This window comes from Tetrao urogallus (genome assembly GCF_951394365.1).
Source record: "Tetrao urogallus genome assembly, chromosome: 27".
NCBI lineage: Eukaryota > Metazoa > Chordata > Aves > Galliformes > Phasianidae > Tetrao > Tetrao urogallus.
In genome coordinates this window covers 3,904,998-3,932,467 of record NC_136840.1, presented here as the reverse complement: position 1 = coordinate 3,932,467, position 27,470 = coordinate 3,904,998, and the positions used below count along the sequence as shown (strand labels likewise).

The window sequence follows — 27,470 nt, the reverse complement described above, 5'->3', positions numbered from 1 at the left end:
TCTTGCTGAGGGCATACAGTTGTGTGTTCATGTGAATGGTTTTGGATCGGATGATGTTGGGGTTTTGTTGGTAAGATGCTATTCCGTAATGAGGTGCAATCAGTGAGACGTGGAGAAAACCCCCAGTCCTTAATTAACTGAAGAAATCAACAGACATAAACAATAGAGTTTTAAAACACGTGCGTTGGGTGCAGGAGATCCTGTTCTCTCACTGCCTTTCCCACTTGAAACAGGAATCATTTTTATTAACTGAAGGTTGCTACTTGAGGGTTAAACGACGCAGAGGCTGCCAGAGGGGTTGTGCTGTTCTAAGGCACACAGGAAAGGCAGAGGGTTTCTCCCATTACCACGATCCCTTTACACCACTCTGAAGGTGTAAATCACGGCTGCTTCTGGCTTCCAGCCGCTTTAACATCATCCGAACAATGCGAGGAGCCCCAAAAGAAAGAAAGGCCGGGCTTATCACGCTCCGTTGGAGAAATAGCCGTGTCATTTCTATGCAGGATTTTTCCAAAGGAGCCTTTAAAAAAGGTGTTTAAATTCTTGCAGACTGAACCCGTGTTTACCTGAGAGACTGAACACCTCCACTGGTGGTTTTCTGGCCTTCCAGGTAAATAAGGAACACTTAATAAAGGCGCTTCGTTAGTGCGCTCAGCCCTGATACAGCGCTGGTCCCTGGCGTAAATTATCTGCTTTATGAACCAGGTAAGAATTAAGTACACAAAACAGCATTTAAATAACAGGAGTAGGATCATGTGTTTGTGCTTGCATTTCCATCCGCGTACAAGCGGGCTTGATCCTAAAGGTGAGAAGTTTTGGCAGACATTATTTACAGCTCAGTTTTTGTCTTTGCCTTTTATCATTTGTGAGAGCCTCGATTTGTTACCATCAGCCTTAACTTCCAATTCCCTGCATTTTGTCAGCTTAGGGCAGATATTTACCCCTATTCAAAAACGTTTTGCATTGTTTGACTTTTTGTAGGGTTTTGTCAAGGGAAAAATGTGGCAAAAAGATTTGGCTCGAGCAACATTGGAGACTAAAGCTATTTTTTCGGTTGCTCGAAACAAAGCTGAGTTGAGAAATGCTGAATTTTTACCCCTTAACCCAAGTAGAAAAAGGGGAGACCTGGGAAGGAAAGTGCCTCTGCTGTCTGTTTATGGCTTTTCAAATATAACTCTGAATCCATCTGTGTGTGTGTGGTGGCTTACAGGCAGTGCTGAACAGGACAGGAGAGCTTTTTGGTGCATGAGCCTCCACTGAGTGCAACATACATGAACTTATCAGTTTTAGTGGGTGATTAAAAGCCCTGCCCGCCATTTCCCTGCAATAATTTGCTTTGTGAACTACTCCTTCTGGACTTCCCTGCAGTACCATTCTGGGTCTATAAATCAGTACCCAGAGCCACCGTGGCCTCAGTTTCCCACCCATAAGAATCACGGTGCTTCTCTCCCCACGGTGCAGAACTTCAGGTACTCTCTTTACCAATAAGAGCAATGCTGTCACCAGCACTCCCTGCATGAGCAGCGATTTCTTTCTTCTAGAGGTGTGAAACCGGGGCGAGCTGACCCAGGAGCAGCCCTGTTTGTTGTGGGCTGTTTTACTGGGGAAAGGAAAGCAACACTCGCCGTTTGCAAGTCCGAGGAGAGTTTAATTAAACTGGTTTTTCTGTTGCTTAAAATACACCCACACCTGCTTCTGTGGCGCTCTGAGAGGCTCCTGTTCCCAGAAGGCTGAGGCAGATGGGGGAAGGAGTGGGGAGTCCCATTGCGGGTTGTTTTCCTGCAGCCGGGCTCAGTGCGTCTCAGGCTCGTATGTCTGGGCCCAAATGTTTGCACAATGGAAGGGAAAAAAGGGAAGCTTCACCTCTAAGGAGAAAGAAAACAGTGGCAAATTTTGCAGGTTAAAAAAAAAAATCTGAAAAATAAAACACCGCCAGTCACCTCTTATGAAGCTTTTCATTTTATTCACGTAGTTTGTAAAATAGGAACTGGTGAGAGGTATTGCAGTGGTTTCTCCTTAGACAGCCCAATCTGCTGGGCAGGATTTCACCATCGTGTTGCAAATCAGGGAGGATCCAGTAAGAAGTGAATTGTGCTCTATGCAAGTGCTGGTTATGGTCACATTCCACCTGTCACAAAATGCACGTAGTGACTGATGAGAGAAATTAAAGTGTTGCCCTCAAAATGAATCGTACTGTTAAAGACTGCTTTCTGCTGAAGGGATTTGCCGTGGGATTGCTGCTTCTGTTCTCCCTTACAAACAAGGAAGCTGAAGGATGATGACTTTGCCATCACACCTTGCAGTGTTCAAGCATTGCTTTGCCTCATCAGTGTTTGCATGCTTGGAATGGAAGCTTAAACAGAGAGAAGCCACAACCCGGTGTGTCGTTGGGTCCAGGGAATATCTGGAGCAGATTTTGGAAGCCACCTTGTGTGATGCTGAGGTATTGCACTTTAGTGATCCCAATCGTTAGCATCCAGGTGCCCAGCAGAAAGCCAGGACTTTTTCCTTGAAGGGAATGCTGCTCTTCCCGTGCTGGGTGGGATGCAGACTGAGGTTTGGCATCGCTCCCTGGGCTCTTGGTTAACAGCAGGAAGGAAAAAGGTTGTCTTGAGGTCAGGGTGAGAACCCAGGCTTCCCAAAGGACCTACAGGTGAGGAGGGACTCATTTGTGGCCATCTTGGAGCCATGGGTCAATTGCACTGGGCACAGTCCCTGGAGAAGAGGGCTTGTGGTCCGTGCCCCAGTGCCTGCAGGCAGCTGCCCCATGGATATACCAAGGGCTGCATTAGCATGTTCCTAGGTAATGAGTACTGCGAAAGCTAATTAAAGGGAGTTGTCCTGTTTGAAACAGGTGGGACATCCCATGTGCTGGTTCTGTGGAAGGAATTTGTAGGGTAGCATCTGAAAGTTACACTGTCTGGCTGATTCCTGTACTATCTCTTTAAGGCAAATCGTGCTGTTTCTTGGAGGTGAAACGTGAAAATTTGGGGATATTTTTGTTTTTTTACATGACTTTCCTGTAGTGTGCGCACACTGTGGTCTCCCTTTGTCTTCTCCCCAGCTGAGCCTCAGCTGCAGATTCCCAGGCTCTTCTTTCCCCCTCTGTTCTCAGCAGTGATTTAATAAATATAGTTTAAAAAATCACTTTTTCCTTTCTCCTCCACCCGGCTGCCAACTCCCACCCCCATCCATGTGCGTATGCATGTGAGCTGAATTCACATCCGCAGCCAGCAGTAGGTCTGATTTCACCAGAACCAAAAACAATCATGATGCTTTCCATAATTTTCCCCTCCGTGTCCTTTAGGCAGCTCAGATCTGGGGAGAGCATGACCTAGAGAAGGGCAGACCAGGATGACAAAGTCCTTGCTCCCAGCAGATGGGATACGCTGAATCTTTGGAGAAACCCTGTCAGCACCACGTGGAATTCCCTACCCAAATTTGCTCAGTGCTACAGTAAATATTTTAGTTCTTGTTGTTGAACATTGAAAAACATGTTTGAATGCAGTCTGTCATGGGATTGCCTAATGTGTATGTGTAGTTCTGCTTTCCAGTGCTTGGATATTTATGGGAATTTTCTGCTTCTGAGATCTCAAATCCAGTTCCCTGGCACAGATCTATCAGGATTCCCACGGGCTTCAGTGGCAATTCCAGCACAGAAAGCATTGAAGCATTGGAGGGCAGGGATTCTGCCAGGACATTGTGTTCATATGGAGCACGGTGCTCTTGTCCCCAGCACCACCTGAGCCAGCTCCATGATCAAACCCTGCTGAGTGTGTGCACAGGTGGAGGTGAGAGGTTTGCACGTCGGGGTGCTCGTAGTGTGAATGGACCAGGCTGATGCAGAGCAAGACCAGGGAAACTGAGGCACAGGGGAATGAGCAGATAATTAAGGCTGTCCAGAGAAGAGTGAATGCCCATCCCTGGAGAAGCTCATGGCCAGGTGGACTGGGGCTCTGGGCAGCCAGATCTGGTGGGTGGCAACCAGGCCATAGCAGGGTTGGAAATGGATGATCCATAAGGTCCCTTCCAACCGAAGCCGTTCTGTGATACAAGCCTCAAACTTTCCATTCCTGTCCCTGGACTGTTTAATGGGAAGTAATCCTTAGATGAAGCTTCCTTTAGCTTCTCCCGTGCAATCGGTTTAGATCAAATGAATGTGTAGCAAGGAATTAGAATACTTTTCTTCTGTTCATGGCATTCATTCATCCCAATGGTTATAATGACTGTAGTAGAAATTAATGCAAGGTACAGAGCAGTTGACCACCAATAAACCGGAGGAAAAAAAATATAGCCCCAAGATTTTTGCATTTCATGGACTTCTGAAACATGTATATCTAAGCCAGTCCTGCTGCCTTATTGCTGCACTGGTGTACAGCAAAAGCATTAAGGGTCTGAACGTAAGTGAAGTAATGTAAGACAAGATCTGTCAGCACAGGCTTTAATGTTGCTTAACAAAATATGTTACAGTAAATCTTTATAGACTGTATAAGTACGTTGAGTTCCAACAAAGTAAACCAAAGTAAACATTTCTCTTATGGGAAATTAAATTCCATGTGGTTAGGGCAGAGCTATGATTAATTCAATGGCAATGAGAATATAGTAAAGTTATTGACTGTGTCTGAGAAACAATTTAACGTCAGAAAGAAGAAGAAAGTCAAAACACCAAATAGTAGGAGGGGAAAAACGGAGCTGGAGTTTCTGATCTTTAATTATGAATTAAAGCTCTGATGCTGTAGGTATTAAAGCCCCATCAATTATTGATAACGAGCTCGCTGCAGTGCTAGCACACAGCCATCATCTGCACCGAAGGGGTGTGTGTGTGTGTGCCCATGTGTGCGTGTGACTTCGTTTACTCCCTGCACATCAACAGGAACAGGGAGCACTTGGAGGGCTGTTGGACTGCAGCCTCCACCGGAGCGCATGGTTTCATAATGTTCGTTTTAGCTTTAAATGATTTTTAATATTCTACATATGGTTTCATGGTTTTAAGCCTCCTCACTGGGAATGAACAAGGCTGCGGTATTATGATGAATAGTGGATCAAATCCAGGAACACCCACTTGCTTCCCTACATATCAAACATGTGGCGCTCCCATTAAATATGGGAATCTCTCTGGGGATTGGAGTTGTCCTATCTAATCCAGTCCTATTTTGTTCCCCCGACCCGGATTGAGTAGGATGCATTGTTCCCATACATTCTTCTTTTAATTAAATGCAGTAGATATGTCATGTCAATGAAATATCCCAGGTCTGTTTTTACATCTGTAGCCATTTTCTCCTCCTTTACTTCCATTTGCCTCCTTGGAAAGAAATTCTTCGTTAAATACAGTTTTGGATCAGTTGATTGGCCGTGTGCTTGCTGCCAAAAGCGTCCAAATAAAAATCTTAATGTTGTTTTTCTTTTATTTTTCACTTGCCGGCATGAAACTGGATTATAATGTCGTAGAGGCGCTGCTCCTCCGAGAAGCTTCAGACCCACCAGAAAACACAGCCCCAGAATTAGGAAAGCACGTTGATGTTCGTTGTGTGAATGATTTTTGCAGCCATCCCACCAACCCGCGTCCCTCCCCACCTCCATTCCTTCTCCCATCCCTGCAGGAATTGGTGCGATGGACGCTGGGCTCGGTTGAGTTTTGTATTTGCTGGGATCATTTGGTAACGGATCCAGTGGACACAAATCTCCGTTGTTAATAAAACAAAGCCCCTCCCTGCACGTAACGCCGGGCGATTACTCAGGTTTGAAAACCGATCTGCTTTTTAACAACGTCGCGTTCAATTATTATTCTTTAAAAAGCTGGATTACAGCTAGGAATTCTCTGGAGGTTAAACTGGAGCCTTATTATAAGGGGAACTACAAGTAAACATTATTAATTATAAAAAAAAAAAAAGGCTTGAATTAGGTTTTTTTTTCACACCTGCTTCTTTCTTAATTAGCTAGTAGTGCACATATTTCAGTCAGTTGAACTCTTTAGTATTTATTCAAGCATACTTGACATTAACATACTGTTTGATGTTTGATATCCTGAGTTTTTAATTTAACCACATGACAACAAATGGTATTTATGAAATATCAGTGAGCTGGAAAAACATCCCGTGTTGCAGTTGTGCGCTGTGGTGAGCTGAAAGCTGTTTCCTTCCTGAGGTTTAAGAAGGGTTTAGAAGCACAGGGAGGGATGCATACCTGCACTGATGCCTATTTTGGATCCTCGGTGAGATTTAGTGGCAGAGCTGCCAGGAGGGGAGCAGAGCAGGGCTTGCCCTGCGAGCACACAAATACTTCTGGGGTGATGTCATAAGTGAGAGGGCTCTTACAGAATGGGATTTGTACTGACAAGTCATCAAGCAAATATGTGACATCTCTGTGCCTGGGTTTAGGACAGTCATTACGCTTAGCCTCTGGATCGTTACCCTTTCCCTCCCTCATTTGCAAACTTTCCATCGAGATGTGCAGCATTCTGTGGTGTTTCAGTTGTGCCCAAAGCCTGGGCTGCCATCAGGTCTGTGGGCTCCGGGTACCGCTCCCATCACCAGGCACAGCTCCTGCCAGGGGGAGTTTGCATTCAAACCAGATTGTATAAACACGGGGTGCTGAGCCCAGAAACCACATCGGCATGTGAAACAACTTCCTTAGGATTTCACAGCAGGGCAGCGGCAGCGCGAGGATTAGCGCAGAGCCCTGAAATCCCAACCCCTGTTATGAGAGCATTGCCCCATGGATTTTTATGTATTTATTTTTTTTAATGGGGGAAACTGAGGTATGAAGTGGTCAGTTGGGTCTGTCACAGCAGCTCCGCGTTTAGAACAAAATCCAGTCCTTCAGGTTGTGTTTGGGTAAGGTGTTTACTTCAGGATGTGTCAGTTATCTGAGTGAATAATCCGACATCTGTAACTACGAAGCCCCATAGCCAACAGTACGGCTTCTCAAACTGGCTGAGTCTTTGCCAAAATCTCGATACCTGCTGTTTTGGTCTTCGTATATCATCCTGCAAGAGGTTTACAGGGAAATGGTTGGCTTTGTGGGTAAATGAAAGGGTGTGGAAGGTCTGAGTCATTCGTTAAATCTGCTGCAGATTCTCTTGTGCAAGTCTCATTCTCTTCGGTCTGTTTCCCATCTGACAGCGAAGTTTTCTGATTTGGTTTACGGTTGTTACATTAAGCAGAACGCAACTGTTTGGAAAAGGCTGTCGTTAAGGGTTTGTCGGTTAATGTATTTGAGATCCCACATGAAAAATTTCAGGAATGGAATAGCATGAAGTCGAAATTTCAGGCTGGCTTAGAATGGAGTTTGTGTTTGTTTTAAAGTTAAAAACAATCTCATTTTAAGATCAAAGCTCTTACTTTTATTGCATCATAGAATGGCTTGGGTTGGAAGGGATCTCAAGGGTCATCAGGTTCCAACCTCCTGCCATGGCTGATTTGCCAACCACCAGACCAAGCACCAGATCAGGCTGCCCAGAACCCCATCCACCCTGGTCATGAACACTATTGTACATTTGATTTTTCTGCCCTGTATGAAAAATAGAACAAATTGCAGGTGTCTCCACCCTACCTAGCATTTTTGCTTTTTCTCTTGATGTACGTATTTGTATTGTTAAGATACTATTGATAGGATGGTATTTTATATTTTTGAAGCCATTGGGGACGATTGCTCGGGTACGAACCACAAAACATTCAACAATAATTATTGCATGGCTTTTATCACGTTTCCTTCTGCGTCGGGTAGAGTCTTCTGATGAGGAAAAAATGGTATCCTGCACTGATTGAGACTCATTTTTATTCTTTTAAGGTTCTTGGTGTTCTCTGGTGTCTCCAGTTTATGTATTCTGTTGATCTGTCAGTAAACCACTTTAACCTTTGTCACACCAATGTGTGTCCACTTTTCTTCTCCCTGCCTGGCTGTTGCAGCGTGACACCAGGCACTGACTGTGCTTTCATTGCCACGAACATGTTGGCAGTGGAAAGAAAGCAACAGGAGAGTGGTTGTTTTTGCACCCAGCACCTCAAGGAGTGTGCAATGGGGAAATATCTGCTCCTGGGGTGGAGTTTGCTCTGAACCCGGCCGTGCTGTGTAACAAATGAAGCATGCGTAAGAAATATTAAGAATGGGTTTAGAGAAAATCCCTCATGTTTGTGGAATGTTCTAAACCGAGAAGAATATCTTCATAAAAATAAATGGGAGACAGATGCATGAATTTGGAGTGGCAGCGTAAATCCTGAGTGAAGAGAAACTTGGGTTGAATGTCTGCACGTGCTGGCAGGTCAGGATAACAGCAGAGATGAGACTTTATTCAGACTTGATTTGCATCATCTTTACTAGGATCTTACATTACCTTTGTGTTAATTAATGTGGGGTAAGAGTGCATTTATCAGCTATTTTGCTACTTTTCTGGGGGGAAAGAGGGGATAAAAAGCTGAGCTTCCATCACCCCCTGTATCTCAGAAGAAGTGATGGCATAATCTGAGCCTGTCAAAACCTGGGACCTCCATTACTGCTTTTGCTTTAAAGCATTTTTTCCCTTTGCTGATATGACATTCTTCAGCTGATGAAGGCTGAAAGACAAAACCAAATCTGAAGGTGTGTTTTTGGCTTTGATTGCTTATCATTGACCTGTCATGGCTGTGTAACACTTGGCTCCTAGGGAGGCTTAATGTACGGTTCAAAAAATGAAGTCCAAAGGCCACTGATGGCAGTGGAAGCCTTTCACTCACCTTGATGGACTTGCTGTGTTATGGTGTTGTTGTCCTTGGGTGGAATGGGAAGGAGCTGTGAGCTGTACTGTTAGTCACAAGGCTGCTAGGAAGCATGGAAATGGGACCAACGTTGCAAAGGAGCTGCTTCTAAAACTTTGAACAGAATAATTAAACGTAAGGAGATTGCAGCCCAGCCAAGTGTGCAACATATCTGTGTCATAAAACCTTACAAGGAGGCGAACTCCCTTTGAAAGCCTGAGATATAACACCGTTTCTGTGCGAGTCAGGGAAGGGGAAAGTGTTGGAGCACGTTTTGGGCACCCTCACACTATGGGCCTGATATTTGCATCTGTGTCTGGATGTGTTTTTAACACAGGCATTGCTTGAGCCCTCTCATATTCTCTCACAGTGGGCTCAATGAATGAAGATGTTTGTGCAACAATCAGCTCCTGCAGGAGTGGAATAGAATGCTTAGGTTTTCTTCCTAAGGGAGAAGCCTTCACTGAGGCTGATTTGGAGAACATCCTGAGCTTTCCCAGCAGCTAAGATGGGCACCTTTTGCCTCATCATTGCAATCCTTAACCTGCTCCTCTTCTCATCTGTTGGTAGCTTTGTTCTGCATAGGGTGAGTACCGAAACTCCGGTTACTATTCATTCAAAGTATTTCCCTGTGTCTGAGATGAAGAGGGAAGCTTTGCAAACCCACCAGAATAGTTCTGTGTAATTTAGAACCTGGGAAGTTCCTGTGCTCTCAGCAGCTGCAGCTTAAGTTCTGCTGTAGCTTTTGGGTTTCACCTGCATGAAACATAACTCTTGTTGAATCGCTAGGAGGATGACTTTCCTTGAAAGACCACAATCTTAATATCTTAATCCCAGTTTATTCCACAGGTAGGAACAGAGCCAGATCAACTGGCTGGTGTAAAGAAGACACCGCAGACTCTTTTTTGAACTCTTCTTTTAAATTTTATATACCTGTGTATATATAGTGAATACATACGCACACATATCCACATATACATACATAAAAGAGGCTACTTCAGATTCTGCAGAAGTAATAATAAAACCAGACCTAATGGGTCACCATATGTGGAGAGGAGTTCTCTTGGGTCTTAGGATATACACTTAAAGAGTGAAATAAAGGAAAGGAAAAAAGCAGTCATATTGGCAACTGTTGTTAGGTAGTATAAACAATAGCCAGCCATTGGCTTGGAGCAGAGGATCAAGTTCCAATAGCACTCAATAGGGAGCCTTCCTTAAAAAATTAGAAGAAGCTGGGTTGGAGCTGGTCCATGCTGGGAATGGCAGAAGAAGCAAAAACAAGAGTAAATGAATGGAAATTAAGCAGCAGGAAATGGGGATTTGGCACAAGGTTGGAATTTGAAACTGCAGAGAGGTGTCAGTGATAAAGGTTGGATAGAGTTTCTGGCCAAAAACAGAGAGAAAGAATGCAGATGTGTTCATTGAATAAAGTGCAGATGTAGAATGTAGGAGAGTTGATTGGGGGGGGGAGTGAAATAAAGACAAGGAAAAGAGAGAAAATGGAGGAGAAATAATGCTGCAAGTCAGTGTCTTCATGTTTAGTGGTTTTCTGAGGTGATTTTTTCTTGGGGTGTGCAGAGAACAGCAGCCCTGGGTCGTGTTTGCATTGCTGTGCTCTGCAGGGAGCACCTTGCTGCCTATAACTTGCTCTTGCCCCATGTTCTTTTGCACCGTGCAGCGGCAGCACCCAGGTGTGCTGTGGGCTGAGGAGCTGCTTGCTTCTCGTCTGGCTGTGTCTTTAGGAAGAGAAGGTGATGTCACTGCAGGAACGACAGTGTTTCTGCTTATTGTAGAGGCTGCAGGATGTCACGGTCTCGTTTACAGGCTTTTTTGCTGTCACTGTTTTCCTCAATTGTTTTTTGCTCCTCTCTGCCTCTTTTCTGTGTAGCATCTATGCCTAAATCCAGCATATGGCCAAACAATCAAAATTTATCATGTATTATTTAAATAAAGCCTCACTATGGCAATTGACAGTGGGTATGTTCTTCCTAATTACAAAGCAGGCTTATTTTCTTAAATTGTTGCGAATATGAACCCATTTTTCCCTGCAGTTGGGCAGGCTAATTGCAGTTTTGTTTCCGTTTCTGCAGTTCATCTGATGAGTAATGCTGTTGTATTCTTTCCCTAAAGTCCTTTTATGGCCCACATTGCAATTGCTTCTGAGTGCTCCTCTATACATCTGGCTTCAGATTGCTGCAGTGACAGAGGGAAGTCCTGCCATTCGTGTTGCGCTGCTGCACACTTGGTAAACCAAAGCACTGCGAGCTTTGAAGGCATTGAGCCATTGTGTCCTACTGATCTGAGCACGTAAAACAAGAGAGATGCTCTCTGTGAGTCGCCAAATGCTCTCATAGGCTGCAGCAGAGCTCAGATGAGGATCTGGAGCCGCGCATTTTGACTGGGTCAAATTGTGCATTTTCTGTCAGTTCTGTGCTCGTGGAGTTGTAGATTTGGGATGGGGGATGAGGCTGTGTCCATGTGGTCTCCCCTACCTACCTGGAATTCACATCACAACATTATAGTTATTTAGGTAACTATGCATATTACAGTGTCATGGTGGCTTTCTGGAGGGCCTGCTTCTCTCTTGCCCCTTGTCTTGTGCATTGTGTGCTAAGCAGGAGGGCCAGCACAGGACCTCAGCTCTCTGAAAACATCAGCATAAAGGAATGGCGGCTTTTGAGTTGAAAAAAAGAGATGATGGAGTTTAATGGAAGAAACAGACTTAAAAAGACAGTAATAGATCAATCATATTACTTAAAATGATTTCGTTTTCAGCAATTAGGTAAATCATTGTAGGCTTGTTTGCTATTTTATTCTAATTGCAGCATTTTAGGACTTGGACATCTAACTGTATAAATCAGACAGAAAATAAAGGATGTTCCAGTGTCTGAGTATCACTTAATAATTTGCTCAAGTATAAAATGTTTTGAATCCAGAAACTCTTTATTGTCTTTTAAACTCTTGAAGGAATCTGTAGTGCTTTTTCACAGCTGTTGTTTTGCTCTTAACCACAAGTAGTTGTTGCACAACATCTCCTTTATATTTCAGGGTATTATTAAAAAAAAAAAGCAACAACAACAAAGCAAGAAAAACAAAAACTACAGAAATATTTTTCTTATGCTATTGTCTATTATGAATTTTACTACTCGTTTCTGCCAGAACCATCATCCTGGAACCCTAGAGAACTCTAAAACTAGGAATTGGAGGGTGGGGAAGGCTTCCCCATCCTGCAATAACAACCCCTTCCCAGCCTCAGCGTTCACGTGGCTTTGGCTCTCAATTAATGGGTTGTTATAGAATTTACCATTAAGGTGCCTGGCGACTTTTGTGTGCCCAACTCCTGTGCAAATTTGGGGGCCCCTGGCTTGTTAGAATAAGGTGTTATATTGATTGCATTCCTTTGCAAAGGGGCTTTGTAAAGCACTGTGTATTCTCTGCCCTGAGTTTCAAGGCTTTGGCCAAGTGCACAAATGCAAACATGAATGGATGGCAATGCTAAGGATTTTGCAGCTGAACTCCATCAAAGTCCTCTGTGAAATCATTGTTAGGTGGCCCGGATACTTGCTGAGTATCTTGCCTTTTCCTATGTCAGATCCTGGATGACATCAATAAACAAGGCAATAAACCACAAAATGGAATACATTTTTAAAGGGGCACAAATCCTGGTCATGAAAAGGATTGTTATCCCTGCTTTTAAAGCAGCATCTGGCCACCTTCGTTTTTCTATTTCTCCATTTCTGCTTCATCCCTCATTCCCTTTCCCTCCCACCCTTCCCTTCTGGAGTCTTTTAAGTATAGATGCTACTTACATGCCTAAACAGCTGTAAAACTACCAGCACAGCCCCCTGTAAATGCTGACCAGATGCGTGGCGGTGAGACGTACACACGGACAGCGCTATCACCACATCAGGAGCCTGAACTCATCACCTCTTCCCCTGCTCTTAGGGCAGCATGAAGGAGAACTGCAGCAACGCTGAGCTCTGCGCGCCGGGGCAGGAGAGGCAGTGGTGGAGCCTGGGACTGGGGGGCTTGGAGAGCTAGAGATGGGGGAATTTCTGGCAGCAGGAGCATTGCTTTGCATGGGGAGATCCAACCTGTTGCTGTTCAGCAGTACACCTTTGCACAGCTTGGCACTGCAGTGGTTGGCTGGGGTGATGCTTTGTGCTTTGCTCCTCCCCATCCCGCGTGCCCAGACATGGGCTTATCGCGTTCCACTCTTCAGCTCTGTATAATGCTTGCATCTGTGGGTTCTTTGTAATTTGGCACAGGGCTCTTAGTTTCAGAGCTAGGCTCTTAATGCTCCGTTCTTGTGTGAACTCTCAAGTTTTGCTGTCTTTGCACCCCCTCCACCCTTTCTGACCATCTCCTTGCTAAGGAGTGCTGTAGCTAGCAGGTATCTGACTGAAAAGGATTATTTACTTCATTTAAAAACAAACACAGATTCAGATTTTGATCTGAGCTCTCCCAAATACTTGGGGGTGTCGGCATCAAGGAGTTTGGCTTCTGGCTTGTGTGAAGTTAGAAGAGAGACCAAAAATGGAAAAGCTCTTATTGCTGCTCAGAGCAGGACCTTTTCCTTCCTACAAAAGTGGTGGCAGTACTCAGGACTTGAAAGACCCAATTTTCCATAAGGTAACCAGAAAATAGAGAAAAAAATCCCTGTCTCACTTGTACCTTTCAGTACCAGCAGGGCCATGGGGAGGAGGGTGAGGGGTTGGGAAGATGCTCCTGGTTGCCTTGCAGAGGTGCAGAGGGTTGATGTCATTGTCATAGAATCATTACCTTGGAAAAGATGTCTTAAGATCATTAGGAAGTCTGCCTGGTGCATATTGATGATAAGTTTGTTGCTGCATAGAGCACCTTTTAATTGCAAAGCCGTATTTCAGTTCCCATATACGTGAATGTGCAGAATGCAGCCACCTCTGCAACGCAGCACAGCAATTTGGTGCAGTGTGCTGTGCACCCACGGAAAGAACCCAGCATAGCAGCATAACAGGGCCAGCTCCTTGCCCTGCAGCAAAAGGGAATGAGTGGACTGACCATAAGACCTTGTGCAAGTGTAAAAGTTTTAACTGAGAGCCCCATAATGCACTGACAGTGGTGTTCATTGCTGGAGGTGAGTCGTGCACCTTAATCACCCATTGCATGATCTTAAAAAATCTTTTGCTGACAAAGAAGCAGTGGTTTGTTGAGAAGCAGTTGGTTACTTTAGGATGCAAGGTTAATGCTGCATGGTATCTGTATCACTGACTCAAAGGTGATGTCACCAACCAGGATCAGAAATGTTTCCACAGCTGAGATCCTCACTCTGTTATCCAAGACGTGAAATTCTGACTGTGACACAATTGGTCTCAGCCTTAAAACTGCAGATGTTAGCACGCAGACTTAGCTCTGACTTAGCTTGTTGGTGAAAGCTCTCTCCGAGGGAAGGACAGCCTGGGTGTGATTCCCATTTAACTCATTGACTGGTTTGGGAGGGACATCCCAGGTTACTGATTTAAACACTTCTGGGAGCTTTTGGGCTGCAGGGTAAGTGTTGTAACACAGTGGGGTCACCTCTAGCTGAGTTCTCAATGGTTGTGCTCTATTAACAGTGGAGGAAGGTCAGTCTTCACCAATTCTTGTGCTAAGTTACACAGATGCATATTTATATCTTCACCTTTAAGTTTGCCTGAGCTGGGGAGATTGATGTGGCAGTAGCTGGGGAAGGAAGATGGTACTTTTCCAGACTCAAAAATAGGAGCAGATTTGCTAATGAGGTTGAGAGGACTTCCTGACCTGTGTGGGTGGCTAATGGTGCTGTTTTTGTGTAAAACTATGCAAAAACTGCAGCTGTGAGTAAGGATATGTCTGAGCCACGAGGCTTGGATGCAATTCCAGATTCACAGTCATGGGCGTTGGGATGTGATATTGCAGTCTGAGCTGCTCTTTGGTCCCCATCCAGTTGAAATTGTTGTGTTTTCTTTTCTAGCTTGTTTTGTTCCCTTAGACTCTCAGTATAAGTTCGTGAAGGTTTGCAGAGCTCTTGGATTCGGAGTGCATTGTCAGTGGGTGCAGAATTGGGATGGGGAGCCACAGCCAGTGCACGTAGGAGGGGTCTGGCTTGCAAAAATGCAGAGCTATTGCATGCATGATGAAACAATCATGGGTCAGATGTGCAAGAATGCCTTTGACTAGGCACGGTGCTGACATTACATTGGAATAATTGTTTCTTGCATTGCATACGTGTGATCCTTGCACGTTTCCCCAGTTTGGGATTGTAATGTGCAGACTGCAGTTTTGGTGACATGGAATTGAAGTTCTGTGCAAACAATTGTTCCTGTTTGAGCCGTGCTTCAGAGAGCTCTCTGGAAGTGAGTGTTCCTGCAGCAGGCAGTGCCATTCTGTTCGTCCCCTAAAACTGCTGCATACACCCCTGATTTTAGCAGTTTGGCCAAATGTTTAATTACTGCGATTACAGCAGGGCTTCCTACTGCACATCAATCATCTTGCATTGCAAATGTTTGCACATAACCAAGATTGAGAAGAAAACAAATAGACCAAACATGCATATGTTCTAATTTCAATGTGAAATAATCATCTTCGAGCCTGTTAATATGCAGCGAGTTTGGAGCAACGCTGTTGTCAAAGAATCTCCCGAAGTTGGCAAAGCCCAGGCTGAGCTCCTTTTGTTAGCAATGCTGAGAGTTGTCCATGGAGTTACCTGGGGAGGGAGAGCCTTTCTACGGGGCTTTCGGATCTTCCACGTGTGTATCGTTGAGTTCTGTGCTGTTAATTTTGTGGTTGGATTCATGAGAGTTGCTGGGAAAAATATTTATTCCTTCCCTCTTGGAATTCTGCAGAGTAAATATCCATAGGATCCTGTGTGCTAAATTATGATGGGGCCATATGGTTTATTCCCAGCTGAATATAGGACTTTTGAAAAGGAGGATGGTAGCATCGATATTTTTTTTTCCTGCATAGCTGTAATTGTCTATTTACATCAGTTTCACGAGTGGATACTGGGGGAAATTAAGCTGTTTTTCTTTCATTTTCTTTCTTTTTTTTTTTTTTTTTAAGGACCACTGTGGGGTTTTGGGGGTCACTTTCAATTTAGGAACGGAGACGTTCTGGCGGCCGAGCTTATAAACAAACAAGGGAAAAAAAGTCTATAAATGTGTGACTTTGGGTTGATTTTCTGATTCTCTGTCACAGCAAAAAATTGCTTTTATCAAAAGAAAACTCTCTGAGCAGCTGCTGGAAACCTCAGCACCGTGACATACCGCTGCACTCCCACTCCTCTGCTTTTTCCTCTCGGAATACAGCTGATGTCATTAGGTCTTCCTTCCTGGTGCCTCGTGCTTTTCAGGTGTGGGTTTGGTTCTGTGTCACCGCAGCCAAACTGTGCTGGCTGTGATGGATTCATCTGCATCTCTAAAATATTACACGGAGCTGAGATATGACTCATCTCTGTGTGTTTTAACCCAGGCAGAGACTCAGCAGCTGTGGAGCTTTACAGATTTATTATTTTTTTTTTCCCTTTCTCCTTGATTTCTTTTGACTTTTGGGCAGGCGGGGGAATAGGCAGAGAGGGAAGAGGAAAAAAATAACATTAACACAAAGAAGCACTTCTTATTAAGAGTAGGTGGGTTGAGGCACTGGAAAAATAATACCTCGAGATGCATTGAAACATTTTAGGGAATTAGGGAATTCTGATCTCCTGCAAAATAAAAAAAAAAGAAAAAGAAAAAAAAAAAAGTGGAAAAAAAAAAAAAAAAAAAAAAGGAGGGGGAGAGAGAAAATTAATATTAAAGACAAGCTGTGAGTTTCCATCTGGCCTTGCCGCTTTCGACTAACGCTTCCATGACGGAATTCATCTGTCCATCAACTGTCAAAAATTCTCCTGTCAGTAAATCCCTGGGCACTCCTGGCAGCCCCCCCAGCCCCCCCAGCAAGGAAATATTCCGCAGCACAGAGTGCTCTGCGCTCCAGCTCTGCTCTCAGCATTGGGATGGCGGCTCCCGCTCTTCCTTCCTCTCCATCCTATCCCAAAAGTTGGGGTTCGGGGCTGGTGGAAGGAGAGCGCTCCATCACCCGGGGATTAAATTCTCACCAAGGTCCTCCTAAGTCTTTCTATTACAGCCTGACAGCAGACAGCCCACATCTGTTTTAAAACACTGAGTGGTTGTGAAGTGTGAACTCCCCACTGTTTAATGTAACTACATGACTATTTAATGTACACAGTGGTAGAGCGGCTCAGAACGCCAAACTGTTGTGACATGCCTGAAGGACATATATAAACATAATATACAGTGGTTTATTGTGACAAAGTGCATCGATGCCGCTAATAGGGAGAGATCAGCTTGCTCTTGAGTGGAGTCAAATGGGAGCAGAACGCTGTTTACCACGGGTATTTTTTTTCAGTAAGGCAGATCTACGTGAAACGTATGTTCCTTAAAATTGCATGGAGTCTGTTTAAATCCTCCAAAGAAGGTGTTTAGCTGAGGAGCCATCCTTGTACCTGCATCCCTTGTTATCAGTGACAAAAATGGGAGCAGAGTGGGGATTTTACATGTCTGCATTCAACTCCATCACTTTCCTTTGGGTGTCTTCCCATCCCATGCCCTCAGGGGCCAAGCACAGCACCAAGATTTGGGTGCTTGGATGGAGGGATTTCTTTCTTTCTTTCTTGCCCACGCTGAAGAGTGAAACTGCATTTGAAGCAGTGATGGGAAGAGGAGTGAGAGAAATGCGAAATCTCTAAAGGTACATTTTATGTCAGTGTTTTTCCTTCAAAAAAAAAAAAAAAAAGTGTTGGTTACTCGTGGCCTCTGACACCTCATTAATCAAGTGATCAGGATTCAGTATTTTACAGCAGCAAGGCCAATTAACCTTTGCTAGCTACGTAGCAGCCAAAAATAATTTCTAATTGTTAAACGAGGGGGGAAGAAAAACCCCAAACACTGAACCTCTGAAGCATATAAATATTACGGGGGAAAAAAAAGAAGAAGAAAAAGTGGGATTTCTTGTTTGTTTTGCAATCAGAGGGAAATTCTAAACTCTGCATGTATGGATTTCTCTCTTGGACTTGTGAAAGTAGTGAAGAAATTGGGAGCAAAGAAAGTTCAAAGGTTTGACTCTGCACAGAGTGCCAGCCTGGAACGTATCTCTAAATCCTTTCAGATGAAAGATTGGGCTTTCCTGCCCTGTAACTCGAGATGCTGCTTGCTAAAAAATATCCCTTTCACAGCTAGGATGTTAGTAGGAGACAAAAGATGACGTGAAAATCTCGTCTTGTCGAATATCATTTTATTCTTGCTAAAAAAACCCAGACTGTCTGACAGTCCCTGCTGGGATGTAAGCAGTCAGGTTGGGGCCATGAGTGGCAGATCCACAGAGCAGTGATGGAATGGCTGCTCCCAGGTTTGGCCTTTGGACTTTGTTCTCTGCCCCGTACCTGGCAACGTCAAACCAGAACTGGGGGTTACTTCCAAGGGGTCACTTGGCAGCGAAGGCTTTGTGCGCTGCCTCCTTCAGTTCTTGCTTATGAAATACATTCTGTTGGTGCCAGATTGTGGTGGAGTCACCATCCCTGGAGGTGTTCAAGAAACACTCAGATGTTGTACTTAGACACATGGTTTAGTGCGAATTCTTGGTGGTAGGTGAATGGTTGGACTGGATGATCTTGGAGGTCTTTTCCAACCTTGGAGATTCTATGATTTTATATTAATTGCAGGGAATGACTGCAAAGAAATTCTTCATAAAGAGGAGAAGCCAACCAAGTATTTCTGATTTTCTTGTTTCTGAAAACCAAGTCCATAGTCTTGACCAGCCTTTCATTTTGGGCCTCCAAATGTGCACGCTCACCCATTTGGGGTGGGACCTCTGCCCACTGTATGCAGCAGTAATCCTGTTTTCTCTTTTAACATCAATATGAGCTCTCCATACTCACTTAATACGGTTTATTTTTTATACTATTGCATAATTATCCATTTTTTAAATTATTATCATCAGCTATCAGGTGATCTGAATACGAGGTTCAGATTCTGCTTTTGCTTTGGCTCAGGGTTGCCTGCCCACATTGAGGTTGTGATACTGTTTGTGTCAGAATGGGTCTCAAGAGTTGTTGTTGCCTCCTGAAGCCTGGCTTGAGGGTTTTTTCCTTATAGACTGCTAACTTTCATTTTATCCATTCATTATAGAACAAAACCCGATCCAAATACTTGGTTGAAGTCCTCTTTAGGAAATATTTCAAATCCTGGGTTTTCCTGGTGGTTGTGTTTTATCGGTCGCACTTTTAATTAAGGATAAGGGCATCACCATCCTCACACCAGACAAAGCGCGTAATGAAATTGTGTGTCAGGGAGGACCTGTGAGTGTTGTAGGTTTTTTGTCGTCGTCGTCGTTGTTTTTTTTTTTTTCCCCTCCAGGTTTCCCAGCCTCCCTATCCAGGGCTGCTCAATGTATTCCAAGCAGAAGAGGTCAAAAACACTGGTGCATATGCAAGAGCCAAACAAATAGCCTTTCTGATAGGGTTGGGTGACATGTGTCAACCCCTGTCATCCAGGAACAAGGGAGGCAATGTGCCCAGACAAAGGAGAGGGTGGGATCTCGGCGCGCTGGCAGCCCCCGACCCACACGCCGGGCTTTGTGCAGCAGATGCCGCCTCGTATTGTTCCCCAGCCTCTCCCCACCACCCCTGACAACAGCCACTGCCGCTGGCATTCCACCCTGACATCTGTTCAGCTTTATTGATGCTCTCCTGGAGGAATTCCCAGTGTAAACAGGGAATTCTCTACGGGAACCCCATGTTGTAAAAGGGATGAGCTGCATAATGCAAAGATTTAACCACTATTTAAAGGTGTGACACTTGATTGAAAGTAACTTGATTTTTTTTTTTTTTTTCCCCTCCCCCACGCTCCCCAACCACTCTTAAATGTATTTGGCACAAACTGTCTGGGTTGGACTCTTTTTTTCTTTCTTTCTTTTTTTTTTCTTTTTTTGTGGGATTCCTCCTCCTCCCTTTCCTTTCTCCCCCTCCTCCTGCCTTTTGTTTTCGTGGAACGGAATTGTCGGGAAGGATGAAAACTAGGAGATGGAATACACCAGAAATGGAAAACAAAGCCAAAACTAGAAAAAGCCCCAGGGAGGTGGGAAGGAAACCCAGGTTTGTGTGGCACAGAGTCTGGTTACCTCTCCAAAAGCTGTTGGAGCCCACCAAGCCTTAGGGCTGGCAGCTCGGAGGTCTTTGTGCCTCCTGCACCTATGGAGGATTCCTTCTGTGGTTCTGAAGTGGGGCAGCAATGCGAGACAGGGAGACAACGTCCTGAGCCAAAGCACCTTTATGTTCCTTCCCTACTTATAAAGAAATCCTGCCTGTTCCCAGCCCGCATGCTATGTTGTGTGGGTTTCCAGGCTTAGCCCTGTGAGAATGCAGATCTGCTCCTGCAGAAAACACTCAGCCAAGTTTTGGCACCAAAGGAGCTGATCCAAAATCCATAGCAGCTGATGAGAATAAGTCCATTGATTTGAATTGGCTTTGGGGCAGGATATTAGATGCTGAAGTGGCCAAAATAGCACGAGAACTGGGAATTGCTGTGTGTTCTTGCCATCTAGGGACCACTATGAAGAGACTAGAGCTGGCATTATTTTGACTCCCTGATTTGTTTAAATAAATGTATGAAAATAAACATGGATACTTGAAGTGCAAACAGCAGGCTGTCTGCTCATCAGATCCACCGAAAATATACAGAAAACCACAGACTATGAAAGTCCTTTAGAAATTTAGCAGGATGTAAACTAATATTATTGCATTGAAATGGCTCCATGAAGCCAATGGGTCTGATTTTGGAAGTACAGCTGAGGTTCTACCATGCACACAAGCATATGTGTATCTAAATTAGCTAATCTGGCCCATAAACCCCTCATTCTTTGTTAAAATTCCTTCTGTGTTCTTTATTCTTCTAGGTGGAATTATAGGTTAGGTACAAACGTTTTGGCTGCTGGATACAGTATAAGAACACCCCCCAAAAAATTAAGAGCAATATAAAAGAGACGGCAATAAAAATTACATAGGAGGAAATAAAATGGTAGAAATATATGAGAGGAGCAAGTGCTGTGTCCCAGATCTGATGATGTTACAGTTAAAATCACTTCACTGTTAGGCTCAGAGAATACTCTGCAGTGATTTGTGTTCTACGTGTGATATAATGATCCAGAGTGGGGTTGTTGTCAGGTTTATTGTGTGGGATGAGCAAAGTGATCCCCAACTCGTTTGGAGGCTGCATTGGTTCCAAACATTTTGATGGGAGCAGTCCCAAGGGAAGGTCTTACTGCATTGATAGTGGGAAGCCTTAGTGGGCTGCCTACAGGGTTTCAATGGGAGTTGTGTATTTATTCTGTTATTCTGCTGGTCTGCTTTAAAAATATTGCTAATCTATGGATAGCATCTCATTTATGTATGTATATATATGTACAAGTAAATTTTAGAGCATTTTGGAGGAATTTCTTTTTGGCTTCTTTGGCTCAGTTGCATTATCGGTTCCTGGACTTGCCTGTGAGGAAGGGAGTAAATTTCAAAGCGTGTTTAAAGCAAAAAGATGAAGCAACAATTCTCTCAGTGAAGCCAGTGGCCAGCAGGGAAAGCTCTGCACCCAGAGCTCCGTCTGGGTTGGAGCTGTTGGCTTTGGAGGAGGTGGAGATCCCAGTGACACCCCAGAAGAAGGATCAGGCCCTCGTTCCATTGAGGATGAACAGAGGATTGTATGGAGGGGCTCCTAGTGAAGTTAGAGCAGGAGTGTGGCTAATTAGAATGTCTTATTTTTCCCCTCACGTCTGTTTTTCCCTTACCTCTGGTAGCTGAAAAGCACCAAGCACAAACACTGAAGCGTTGATGGATGGCCGAAGTCGTGGCCAAATCCCTCTTTGCTTCCTGCACCGCTTCAACTGAAACACAAAGAGAAGTGGCGACCAGAATTCTCAGCGGCAGTCAGTCAGGAACAAATCCGTGACAGAAATGCTGCTCCCCCTAGGAACAAATCACTTAAAGGTTTAAAGACGTAAACAAGTATCCTGTGAGATGTGTTTGAAGCATGAAGCGAGGCTTCGTTAGGAGAGCCCTCTTGATGGTGTTCTTCAAGACAGCTTCCTCCCTACGCTCTGTGTGTATGTGCTGGGGAGACATTTATTTTCTTAGAAGTTAGCAAACATTCTGTGTTTTTGTCTTAATGTGAGAAGAGTGATGAGAGTAATGTGGAAATGCACTTAATATGTGTGTATGTGGGGAACATACATATATATATATATAGTCTTAGTATGTATATATGTGCACAAATGTATTTGCATCCAGACCAAATAACAGCTGTTATTATTAAGCTCAGCTTTTATAATCAATTTGTCGATGGATTCAGGCACTGTTAAAAAGAATTTAAAAAAAGAAAGAAGGGAAGAAAAGGAAGAAGTCCACATCTGAGCTTTTTCCTAATCAGTTCCCTCCTTTTGCTAATATTCTAACGACTGTCAATTTACTTCAGTGGTGCCATTTGCAGAATTTTCCAATTAGCAGGAAACCTGTTCCACCTTCTCCCATAATTACAGGGGCCTCGCTTCAGATCAGCTGTGGCCAGACAGCATGTGATGTACTTGCCAAAATCTGTGCACTGTGGGTTCTCGCGGGTGTGCGGAGCTTTTTTTCACCTTTGCATGAGCTGGCACAGGCTTTACGTCTCTGTTTGTAGGCAGGGAGCTCCCTCAGTAGTGGCATGTGTCAAAATATCCAAATAATTTCTAATAAACACGCCACAGTGAAAACACAAATAGGAGCCCATCCGTGTTGCCATGGCTTTGGTGTGTGAGGGGCGTTCGACACATCGTAGTTCCACGAGTCCATGGAAACTGGGTGAATATTCAGGTGATGTTATCCAGGCAGCATCCGTTTGGTCACTTCTTACCACCTTGATCCCTTCAGCATCCACATCGAGCTGTGCAGTGAGGGCAGTGCTGCTGCCATGCTCTGCTATCGCTGATCAAAAAGCAATCAGCCCCTTTTTGGAGAGCGGCTTCACCCGCCGATAGCACAGCTCCCACAATGGAGAGGCAATAACTATTATTGTTACACGAAAAGAAAATATATTTAATAATAAGCTCATTGATTTTTAACAGCGTCTCTGTGTTGCCTAATTGATGGGAAGTTGTATGTTTGTGTAGCCAACGGGGGTTATGAATTAAATATGGTCGTCATTCCTTGAGGGATGCATGTCAATGCAAGAAGGATGGAGGATCTACATCTCCCCCAAGCTAAACAATCCCCTTGTAACAGGCATAGGGAAGCCTGGAACAGGAGGAAGGGGGGAAAGGGAATAAAAAGCATCCATCACTGTTTATTAAGTGCTGCTACTTGAAGGTAAAAGGGGTATCGAACTGTTTTTAAATTGGAAGGAATGTAGCTAGACAAAACATTGATGGTAATATTAGGCTGGTGACAAATTTTATTCTTTCGTCCACATTTATTACGGTAGCAATTTGAAGTGATTTATGCCCCTTACCTCTCTAAGCCTCTCTCTGTACATACACACACGCACGCAGACACAAATCCAGTGTCTCCAAGTAATAAAACGAGCTCTTCTGGTAACGGCCGTGAAAGTGCAGGGAAAAGTGTCTGGAATGCTGAGCTGTAAACTTCGGGCACTGCAGAGGCTGATGCTCAGCACCTGGAGAAAATTAGGCCGTGCTGCAGATGTTCCTGGCCCTTGGCGCGGGGTCCCGCGGCTCGGCTGCAAGGTTGCAGGTATGCTGAGCTCTCCCTAAACAAAAATGCACTCTTGCATGTCTGTGTTGGTGGTATACAGCCAGGAGGAATCTCCAGCTCAGACAGCTTCTCCCTTTTGGGGTCAGCTCTGTCTTTGTGGATGTGGTTGCTGTTACCCATCTCATCCCAAGTCCTTTTTGCCTGGGTTTTGTCTTCCCCTGCTGTGAGATTGGTGTCTGCTAAGCTGTGCTGGCTGGGGCTGGTCAATGAGGAGTGCATATGAAGGGGGAAGGAGAGGTTGTCCTTCAGCTAAAGAAAGAACTGAGGATAGGTGGAGTGAGGCTGGGGACTTCATCCCGTGCTGAACTGCTCAGTGATCATTCTTAGGATATTTACACATCCTTCATCTCCAGTAGCATCCAATAGGTTACTGTTACAAACTCCTCAAATTCTGAACACCACCCAATTTTCTTTTGAGTGCTGCTGTTCTCTGGTCAGTTCTTTTATTATCCTGTGATTTATAGGGAAGAACATCAGGCAGAGCAAGATTTCGGACAGCCATTATGTTGGCAGGGTGTATGCACTGGAGGTCACAGATACATCAGGTTTATGTAATCCTGGTTGCACCAGGATCTGGAGTCTTACTTTATTCATCAAAGAATCCTATTAATTTTGAGTAAGACTGCTTGAAATCAAGGCTAAGGGGTGGTGTTTCTTAGAGTCAGATTTGTTCTTGCAAACAGCCTTTGCAACACAGCTGTTAACTCCTGCTGGGGATGCTGATGGAAGGGGTGGCTGCACAGAGCCTGAGGTGGGCTGTTGTCAGCATTCAGCCCAAGCAGGGAGTTCCAGAATGCCTTATGGAAACAAAAAGCACCATCCCACCCCAAAATGAATGGAGGGCAACTGGTGAGAGGATGGCTCTGAGAAACCAGGAGCTTAATAACCACAGGGAAGGATCAGCTTCACTTCCCACTTGTGACTTCACCTCAAGGTTGCGGTGACTGAGCTGCAAATCTCAGAGATGGGAACGCTTGTCTGTAAAACCAAACTGTTGTTGGATCTAAGACAGGTTTTGGAACAATTTCTCCTCATCTTTTCATTCTTGGAGGCTCAGGAAGGGGTCAGAGCCTCCTGCTCTGTTCTGACTGCTGGAGCAGCAAGTTCTGATCCCTCTCTAAAGCTTTTGCACAGTCTCTTAGTAAAAACAAATCCTGCCATTAGGAGGGACCGATGTTCACAAGTTGCTATGCATGAGCCAGTGCCTCTTGCCAGCCAGGCACACTGCAGTGCTATCCAGAGCAGTGGTGGAAGAAAAGCCCTTTAGGAAAACAATTTCATTTATTTTTAAAGTCCTCTCGTTTCTGAAGCTAAGGTAAAAGCATTGCCAAAAATAATAGTTGCACTGTTTTGTTTTTTTTTTTTTCCTTGCTCGGGAGCATGAGCTTACTCATCAAGTTAAAAACTGAGCAGTGTTGTGTGGCACTGTGCTGTGTGTTAGAGATGCTTAACTTTTCATTGCGTGTTTTATGTCCTGACAGACGAATACAAAGTAATTACGTAGGACAGTTTAAATGGTTTGTAATGTCTTACTTCTGGAGTTGTAGTGGATGTTTTCCTAAACAGTCCTGCAAATTGGATTGGCTGTCTAATGAAGCAACAAAAGATTATGTTGTTGTTTGGTGAAGTACTGCAAAAGCAGAATTTAGACTGAACTGTTGACTGATTTTATTTAATTTTTTGAAGGGAAGAGGGAAATAGAGAAGGGACAGATCTATTACTGGGGGAACTGATTAATCTTATGAAGATCTCCTGGCAGGGATCAGACTTTCTGCCTTGACATTCATTGGTTTGATGGTTCCTTATGACTGTGATTAGTAGGTTTAAACCCCATGAGCTTTGAAGCTGTGGCACATCCTTTTAGCATGTGTATTAAGATGTGCAAGCCTTCTAGCTGGCCTCTCTAGCAAATGGTGGTCTTCTAAAAAGAGTTGTAACAGCATTTTTCCAAAAGGTCCCCAACAAAACTGCATTTTTCAAGCTGGGGGAAAACACACTTATGCCGTGGGTGGAGGGAGTGAATATGCAGTAGCTGCTTTCAAGGAACAAGTCTTTACCTGGTTCATTTTATTATTGTAACTCGCAATTTCTGTGTCAGGTTACAGAGCTGAGGTAGGGCTGCAGGTATTTAAACCACTGGAAATAACTGTGAGATATCCTGCAGCCACTGACTTGATTTCACGGCGCCTAATGTTGGTTTTTAAGGGGTTCGACTGAAAACAGAGCAGTTGAATGACAGAGACAAAAGTTAGGACAACCAAAGAGTGAAGGTGCAGATTCTCAGCACTGTGTAAGGTCTGCGTTCAGCCTTGCTCAGCAATCTCTGTGTCATCACTGTCCCACATTGATGGGTGATGCTTTCCAACAAACTGCGCTCTTCTGTTCCTGTAACCCGTCCTGACATTGCAGGGCTGACTCCTTAGCCTAATGCCTCATCATACAAGTTCTTCCTAATGATAGTGCTACTCCCATTAGCCTCCCTTGATGTCTATTTGCCATAGCAGCTTTTCAATTATTTAAAATGCAAACATCTGGATTAAATAAATGAAGAAAACGTTCGGTGAACGTTGCATGCGCTCTAAAGCTTCTTTCCAGAAATTATGGCTGCAGGAGAACTTGAGAAGGAAAAAATCAGACTTCACTGCATGCATCAACTTCTTCGTGCAGCGGAGACAAGGGCAGGAAGTCTGGAAGTTGGGGACTGCCAAGAGATTTTTTTCAGAAGAGCACATTGTGATGATGCATGTGGAATGATGGCCTGTTAGTCAGAGGCTCAAAAGATTAATATTTTCCAATCAGTTAGCCAACTGCGGGTGTAAAACCTGTGCTCTGCATGTATTGAGTATGGCTGCAGTTGGGAATATGTGGAGCATGTCGCATATAGGCGTAGAAACATGTTGTACATTTTCAAGAGATAATGTGGACTGGATTTACTTCCTGAGAAGTCTTTTAAAGTCAGCTATGTGTGGGGTTTGTGTCCAGCTGCCTCACTGCCAAACTGCTGGAAGAGCCTCAGCTCCAGCCTCTGCAGTACCTGTGCACACGTTGAGTTGCATCTGTCCCTACGATTCCCACAGATCAGGGACTGGTGGAATTTGAAGGGAAGGAGGAACACAGCTCTCAGTTGCTGCAGCTGACAACATCTGGAGCCCTCCCACGGGCTCATTAGCCCAGTCATAAAGCACAGCACTGCAGGGGTCTTACCCTGATGAGCTAAAACAAACAGCCCAGCATGGGAATGACCACTTTGGTGAGGCACAGGGAGCTGCTGGTGGCACTGGATGGAAACGTGGTTAAGCTGGAAGGATGTAATGGAAGCTGGGGTTAGGATGTGAAGTGGGGAATCCAGGCTGGTGCCAGGCTGTCAGCATTCTGCAATTCCTCTCGGGGGAATGTGGTCCAAACCAGGGCTCTGTCTGCCCTGGGGAGAGGCCCAGGGGTAAGGTGTTTGGGTTTTGCCTTCAGTACATTTCCCAGCCGTTGTTCAGCTTCCATAGGTGGAAGGTCAGGAGCTGCAATTGCTGAGCATTCACTCAGGATCTCTTACAGAAGCCCCAGGAATGTGTTTTGCTTTAGCCTCTGAGGCTGCGTAGCTGGAAACAAAGCTCTGTAGCAACTTTATGAATATATACATGGATCAAGGGGAAATAACACTGTCACATTCACTGGCACCTATGGCTGCACTCCGGAAAGAACTCGGTCACCAGATAGCTGTCATGAAGGAGGCCCAGCTAAACACAACCAAACATGTGCACCCATTCAAGTGAGCAGCAGATTTTGCATTGTCTAAAGCGATGTGGGAAAAAGTATTACATATATACACTAAAATGAAACCAATCTCATGCTTCAGGGTGTAAATTGATCACTGGGAAGGTCAGGAAGCAATTTTCCTCTCCTGTTAACATTGCTGCGCGAACTTGGGGTTGTCTGTGTGAGAGAGAGGGATGGAGTGG

The 27,470-nt window shown here is 44.5% G+C and overlaps 1 protein-coding gene across 1 annotated transcript in view; it reads left to right on the top strand.

Moving 5' to 3' along the window:
* The window catches only part of EBF2 (EBF transcription factor 2), a gene marked incomplete at both ends in the record, with an annotated part of 117,906 nt that overhangs the window by 47,007 nt on the left and 43,429 nt on the right, over window positions 1-27,470 (top strand). The window lies entirely within an intron of this gene.